This window comes from Populus euphratica, unplaced genomic scaffold (assembly GCF_000495115.2).
Source record: "Populus euphratica unplaced genomic scaffold, PopEup_1.0 scaffold1522.1, whole genome shotgun sequence".
Lineage (NCBI taxonomy): Eukaryota > Viridiplantae > Streptophyta > Magnoliopsida > Malpighiales > Salicaceae > Populus > Populus euphratica.
Window position 1 is genome coordinate 24,842 of NW_011501405.1, and position 8,023 is coordinate 32,864.

Sequence of the window (8,023 nt, forward strand, 5' to 3'; positions counted from 1 at the left end):
TTTTTAATATGCTTTTCTGAGTGGATCTCCGTAAGGAAATTGGGATCGGTTCTGACTACTTACTCTGCTTTCTGGTTTTCATCAGAGACAGAAAATAAATCAGGAAAAAGTCCTTGGCGATTTGCCAAAACTAATTATGAATGTTGTCCCAAAATGTTCAGATTTCAGCAAAATATGATTTTGCTAGATTTCTTGCGGAAGCCTTTCTTCCTAGGACCAGCAATCAAATTATCCACAGAACAAATAAATGTTGGAATGATTTAATAATCAACTTGGTTTCACCTCTAATAACTCTATAAAAAATAAATATTTTTTTATTAAATTATATTTTTAATTAATTAAATATTAAACAATAAAATTAAAAACAAAATTACACTAAAAAAAAGGTGAGTTAACCCAAGTTTTCCTATCAAACATGAGTTATAAGACTTAGATAACTCTTTAAAATTAAATTTTTTTAAAAAAAAATTCAATTTCCAATCAACTCTATATTAAAGGATGAAAAAAAAATCAATTAAAAAAAGATAAAAAATCATTAGAGTCAACCTGAGTCAATTGACTAAACCGTGACCCGAGTATTGAAATCAAAATAACTTCATAAAATAAAAATTAAAATAAATTATGAAACTTAATTTTCAATCAACCATATTATTGAAGGATTGAAGTCATTGAACTGATAAAAACAATTAACTAAAAAAACTTGAGTAAACTAACATAACCTACAACTCAGGTAATAAAATCATGATAACTTAATAGAAAAAATAAAAAAATAATTATTAAACTCAATTACTAATTAATCCAATGTAAAATGATTAAATTAAAAAACAAATTAAATTAAAAAATGGCTTAAGTAAATTACAATTAACCCACAAAACCTAGGTTAAAAGGCCCTGATAATTTAATAGAAAGTAAATTAAAAAAATTATAAAGTTAAATTCTTAATAAATTCAATTTAAAAAAATATTCTATTTAAAAAACAAAAAAAAAATCTCAAATCAATCTAGCTAACTCACGAAATTTGTGATATAGATCATAAGATTATAATAATTTTATAAAAAATTAAAAAATAATTACAAAGTCCAATAATTAGCTCAATTATAAAGGATAAGGTTGAGAAAAAAAAGTTATAATAATAATTCAAATCAACATAGTTAACTTACAAAATTTGATATTTGAGTCAAGAAACTAAAATAAATTTATAAAAAATAAATCAAAATGAATTATGATCAATACCTAGTATATTTAATGTTAGAGAAAAAATAAAAGAAATAAAGAAACCCTCAATTTTAATTTTAATTTTGAAAACCATAGTAAAAACATACTTAATATTTCATTTTTCATTTCTAGGCTTTTTTTTTTTTAGTATATGTCTCAATCCATCTTCAATTTTTATAATTATACTAAAAAAAAATAATTTAAGCTAAATATTTAAACTACTAAATGAGAAATTAAAAATAAATTTATATTAATTCTTTGACATTGTCTATGTATTTAAACTTAATTAAGGATTTTTAATCCCTATTACATATACTTTGCTAAATAAGAAGTAGAACTTGACATACTTATAATCGAAAACTAATGTTCTATTGATGTAAGCATCATTATTATGGTGAGGAATATAAACATTTTTATGTTGAAAGGAAATATAGTTATTGAATTCGTTTTTAATTTGTCTAGTTGATCTTAAAAATATATCATCTAAAATTTAATTTTATATAGGTTAGATTTTAATTTAAATTACAAAATATATTGATTTGATCAAATTAACCTAGCCCAACTTGAGCAACACTATAATACTTTTAAAAATACAAAACAATTTTATTTTCATAAAAAAATTAATTGATTTAAATTAACTTATAACCCATAAATTAACCTAACAACTAGTAATCATGAGCAACACTAAAAAACCGGTTCCAACAACTATCAGAAGGAATACAAGATTTTTTAGGGTGATCTTCTAAATGATTTTTTTAATTAATACATTTGATTATTATTATTATTATTATTATTATTATATAAGCTTGGGAACATTATTATTATTATTTTAAAAAAATCCATTATATCTATGTGATCGTTACTACATCGGTCATATTTGGTATGAGATATCCAAAGAACAAAGAGTAAGAGGACACATGCTTATTTTATAGATTACAGCCGGCCCCTTGGACGAAACTAACATAACAATGATTTTTGGTTTGTTCTTGGCTTCATCAATGCACATTGTACAATAAATATGAGGCATATGGGAAGTCATATCTCACTGCAAATACAATCCACCATTGGAGAGGGGGAGAAAAGGAAAGGAAAGAAAAACATTGAAATGGCAAACCACAAGTCAGCCTTGTTTGGCAGCTCAATTTTGATGCTCTCTCTTCTCCTCATTGTCTCCATGGCTGAAAGCCGATTTCTTGGGTGTAAGTATTTCATATTAATATTCTTTATAATACCAGTGGATTGACAAAAGTGAGGTTCCATAATATTTTCTCATGTTATATGCTTTTGTGTGAAGTCATTTAATCAACTTTCATGAAATGTTGACAGTAATCTTTTCAATGTTAAAAATCGATAAGCAGTGGCAGGTTCTTTCAAGGCCAAAACCCCAGAATGTGATGAAGTGTTTGGAGTAGGCAGTGGACAGACTTGCTTCGACATTACACAATCATTCAACTTGACCACTGAGTTATTTGATTCTATCAACCCTAACCTCAACTGTGATGCTCTCTTTGTGGGTCAGTGGCTGTGTGTTGCTGGATCAGCTTAAAGACTAAATTAACAAGTTGCTGCTGATCATTTACTTGTTCTCTCCAAGGCATTTCGGAATAAATATATTGCATGACAGTATATATGGATAAGGAGATGAAGAACTCCATTTAGTTCCTTTGTTGATTTATGTTTTTTCTTTTAAAACTATAAATTACGTCTTGTTGTTGATTTATTAGTAACCTTTGTTCTTGTTTGGAAAATGCGTTATGACAATAAGAAAACAGAAGGCCCTTCAAATTGCAACAACCATTGCTCTTGGATTCTTTGGATTATCCAACAATTACAGTTCCTGCATATTCCCTTAAGGTAGATCATAACAAAAAAAAAACAGAATATTATTATTATTATTAATGTATCTTCTTCTTATCGATATATAAACCATCATGAAGACATCATGAGAAGTATCAATGCCAAAATCCCTATATGAAATTTCGGGTAGCATCTCTGATTGCTTGTTTTTGGGGATGCCCATGACCTCTTAAACATTGCTGTTTGCAAGCAAGCCGTTCGTTTCGCAAGTTGGTCTGCCATCTGATGTGCCTCCTCTCTACTGGTTTTGGAGAATTGTTGTGTCTGCCTCGAATCTGAGTTGAGTTGTTTTCCCACACCATAATTATCTTGAACCAAGCATAGCACCATGTTCGTTCTCCTGATTCCATCAGCAGAGATATGTAAAGCCATTTAATTAGGTGGCATAATTAATGGAATTTGAGTGGGAGATGAGTTGTAATTGGTGAAGTATGAGTGGAGGATGAGTTGTTAGGCATATATTCCTCCTAAATTTATGACCATTATACCCTCACTCTTGCCTATAAATAGGCAATGCATTCAAGCCTATATGCACACCAAAATAGAGAGAAGAAGAAGAGAGTGAAGAGAGAGTAATCCCACAAAATTGTGAGGTATTTGTGATAGAGTAAGTGAGGTGTTTTCTCCTAATAATAGAGAGATTCTTAGTTGTTCTCCTATTATTAGAGAGAGGTTGTGATTCCCACATTACTTAGTAAAATCCTTCTATACTTGTCTGTGGACGTAGCCCAATTGGGTGAACCACGTAAATTCTTGTGTGTTCCATTTCCCCAATTGGGTGAATCACGTAAATTCTTGTGTGTTCCATTTCTCATTTTATCCTGTCTCTTATCTTTTATCTTGTCGGGTTTGCATGCCAGCATCCTAACAGTGGTATCAGAGCCTTTTGGTTGGTGTTGTTAATATACAAAGTTATTCATGCTTACGGTGCTATTCACCTATACGACATTATTCATCTATACGGTACTGTTCACGAAGGTTACTGTTGGCGTATATAGAAAGTCAGTGCGGTGATTAAATACAGTCTAAGAAGTTCTTTCTAAGGAGATTGGGTTTTAAGCGGGACCGTTTGTGACCCCTCCAATCTTTTCTGGGAACTTACTTAGTGAAGTATTATTCACACGATACTATTTCTATATACGTTACAGACCTGTGAAATAGTGATAGCTGAATAGATCTCGGTGAATATAATGGCAGCAAAGTACGAGATTGAGAGATTTAATGGGAGCAATTTCTCACTGTGAAAAATGAGAATCAAGGCAATCTTAAGGAAAGACAATTGCTTGACAGCAATTGGGGATCGACCCGCGGAGATCATTGATGATGCAAAATGAAATGAGATGGATGGTAATGCTATTGCTAACATACATTTAGCATTAGCCGATGAAGTATTATCAAGTGTGGCGGAAAAGAAAACAGCTAAGGAGATATGGGAGACTCTAACAAAGCTATACGAGTCCAAGTCTTTGCACAATAAGATTTTCTTAAAGCGGAGACTTTATACCCTTCGAATGGCAGAAACTACGTCGGTGACTGACCACATCAACACAATAAGAACTCTATTTTCACAACTCACTACATTGGGTCAGCAAATAGAGAAAAATGAATGTGTAGAGCTTCTACTTCAAAGTCTTCTTGATTTGTATGATCAGCCCATTATCAACTTGACAAATAATATCCTCTCAGATTATCTAGTCTTCGATGATGTTGCAGCCGCTATCTTAGAAGAAGAAAATAGGCGCAAAAATAAAGGAGACAGAAACAGTTCAAACCAAGCAGAGGCATTGTTGATGTCAAGAGGAAGATCAACGGAGCGTGACTCTAATGGGAGTCAAAAGCAGGGGAGGTCCAAATCAAGAAGTAAGAAGGTTGTGAAATGCTACAACTGTGGCAAAAAAGGGCACTTCAAAAGGGATTGTTGGTTTAAAAAGGGTATAGAGAATACTGTAGAGTCATCAAAATCTCAAGGATGTGTTGCGAGCACCTCAGAAGATGGAGAGATTTTATATAGTGAAGCAGCGACAATCTCTACAGATACAGAAGAGCTCACTGAGGTCTGGCTAATGGATTCAGGAGCAACATGGCATATGACTCCTAATCGAGATTGGTTCCATACATATAAACCCATCTCTGGAGGTAAAGTGTTCATGGGTGATAATCATGCTTTAGAGATTGTCGGCATTGACACCATCAAATTGAAGATGTATGATGGCTTAATTCGTACTATTTCAGAAGTGCGACATGTGAAAGACTTAAAGAAGAATCTTTTGTCTATAAGACAATTTGATAGTCTTGGCTGTAAGATCCGAACAGACAATGGAATTATGAAAATCATCAAAGGAGCGCTGGTGGTTTTAAAGGCAAGAAAGACAGTTACAAATGTATTTGCATTAATGGGAGAAACACATCATGAGGCAGAAGCGTCAATCGCATCAGCCAGTCCTGCAGAAGAGAAGACGATGATGTGGCATCAAAAACTAGGTCACATATCAGAAAAAGGTTTAAAGGTTCTCTCTGATCAGAAGTTACTCCCTAGGCTTATAAAGGTTACTTTACCTTTTTGTGAGCACTGTGTTACAAGTAAACAACACAGGTTGAAGTTTGGCACATCAACAACTAAGAGCAAATGCATCTTAGACCTGATTCACTCTGATGTTTGGCAAGCACCGGTTGTATCCTTGGGAGGAGCAAGATACTTTGTATCATTCATAGATGACTTCTCCAGAAGATGTTGGGTGTATCCAATTAGAAGGAAGACAGATGTGCTTACAGTCTTTAAAACTTTCAAAGCGCGGGTGGAACTTGAATCTGAAAAAAGAATCAAGTGTTTGAGGACTGACAATGGAGGAGAATATACCAGTGATGAATTTGATAACTTCTGTCAACATGAAGGTATCAAAAGGCAATTCACAACGGCATACACTCCACAGCAAAATGGAGTGGCAGAGCGGATGAACAGAACTCTATTAGAAAGAACAAGAGCAATGTTGAAGACTGCAGGTCTAGGAAAGTCATTCTAGGCAGAAGCAGTCAATACCGCCTGTTATGTGATAAATCGATCTCCATCAACCGCAATTGAGCTAAAGACACCGATGGAGATGTGGACTGGAAAACCAGCTGATTATTCTCGATTGCATATATTTGGAAGTCTTGTGTACGTGATGTACAATACACAAGAAGTTAGCAAGCTGGATTCAAAATCCAGAAAATGTATATTCTTGGGATATGCTGATGGAGTGAAGGGGTATCGCTTGTGGGATCCCACTACCCACAAGGTAGTTATTAGCAGAGATGTCATATTTGCAGAAGATCAAATGCAAAAGGAAGAACATAATAGCATTCTAAAGGAGACCACAGCAGTCCATGTGGAAAATACTCAGAATCATGCTTCTTCTGAAGCTGTACTAGAGCATGAAGAGCAAGAACAAATAGAGTCTGAAACTTCTGAAGTTCGGCGGTCGACTCGTGAAAGAAGACCACCGGCTTAGCACTCAGAATATGTTACTGAAAGTAACATTGCATACTGTCTTTTAACAGAGGATGGAGAGCCATCAACTTTCCATGAGGCTATCAAAAGCACAGATGTGTCTATGTGGATGACAACAATGCAAGAGGAGATTGAAGCTTTGCACAAGAATAATACTTGGAATCTTGTTCCACTACCACAAGGAAGAAAGGCCATTGACAACAAATGGGTTTACAAGATAAAACGTGATGGCAATGATCAAGTGGAGCGGTATCGTGCGAGATTGGTGGTGAAAGGATATGCTCAGAAAGAAGGAATAGACTTCAATGAGATATTTTCTCCAGTGGTACGACTTACGACAATCAGAGTAGTCTTGGCAATATGTGCTATATTTGATCTTCACTTGGAGCAGTTAGACGTGAAAACTGCATTTCTTCATGGAGAACTTGAAGAAGAAATTTATATGCTTCAACCAGAGGGTTTTGTTGAAACAAGCAAGGAGAACTTGGTTTGTAGGTTGAACAAATCTCTATACGGTCTCAAACAGGCGCCGAGGTGTTGGTATAAGAGATTTGATTCCTTCATAATTAGCCTTGGGTACAACAGACTCAGTTCAGACCATTGTACGTATTACAAGAGGTTTGAAGAAGATTTCATCATTTTGTTGTTGTATGTGGATGACATGTTGGTGATAGGCCCCAACAAAGATCGAGTCCAAGAATTGAAGGCACAGTTGGCTAGGGAGTTTGATATGAAGGACCTGGGACCAGCAAACAAGATTCTAGGGATGCAAATTTACCGAGACAGAAGTAAGAGGAAGATTTGGCTTTCTTAGAAGAATTATTTAAAGAAGATCTTACGACGCTTCAACATGCAAGATTGTAAGCCAATTTCCACCCCACTTCCTGTTAACTTCAAATTATCCTCAAGTATGTCTCCTAGCAATGAAGCAGAGAGGATGGAGATGTCTCGAGTACCGTATGCATCAGCAGTGGGAAGTTTAATGTTTGCCATGATATGTACAAGACCAGACATTGCACAAGTAGTGGGAGCAGTTAGTTGATACATGGCAAATCCTGGTAGAGAGCATTGGAATACTATTAAGAGGATCTTGAAATATATCAAGGGTACCTCAGATGCTGCATTATGTTATGGAGGATTAGAATTTACTATCAGAGGTTATGTTGATTCAGATTTTGCTGGTGACCTTGAGAAAAGAAAGTCCACTACAAGTTATGTGTTCATAATTGCAGGAGGAGCTGTGAGCTGGGTCTCTAAACTACAGACTGTTGTAGCGTTATCCACAACAGAAGCTGAGTACATGGCAGTTACACAAGCTTGTAAAGAAGCAATATGGATGAAGAAACTTATGAAGGAGCTCGGGCACAAACAAGAGAATATTCTTTTGTATTGTGATAGTCAAAGTGCCTTGCATATTGCAAGGAATCCAGCGTTTCATTCAAGAACAAAACACATAGATGTTCA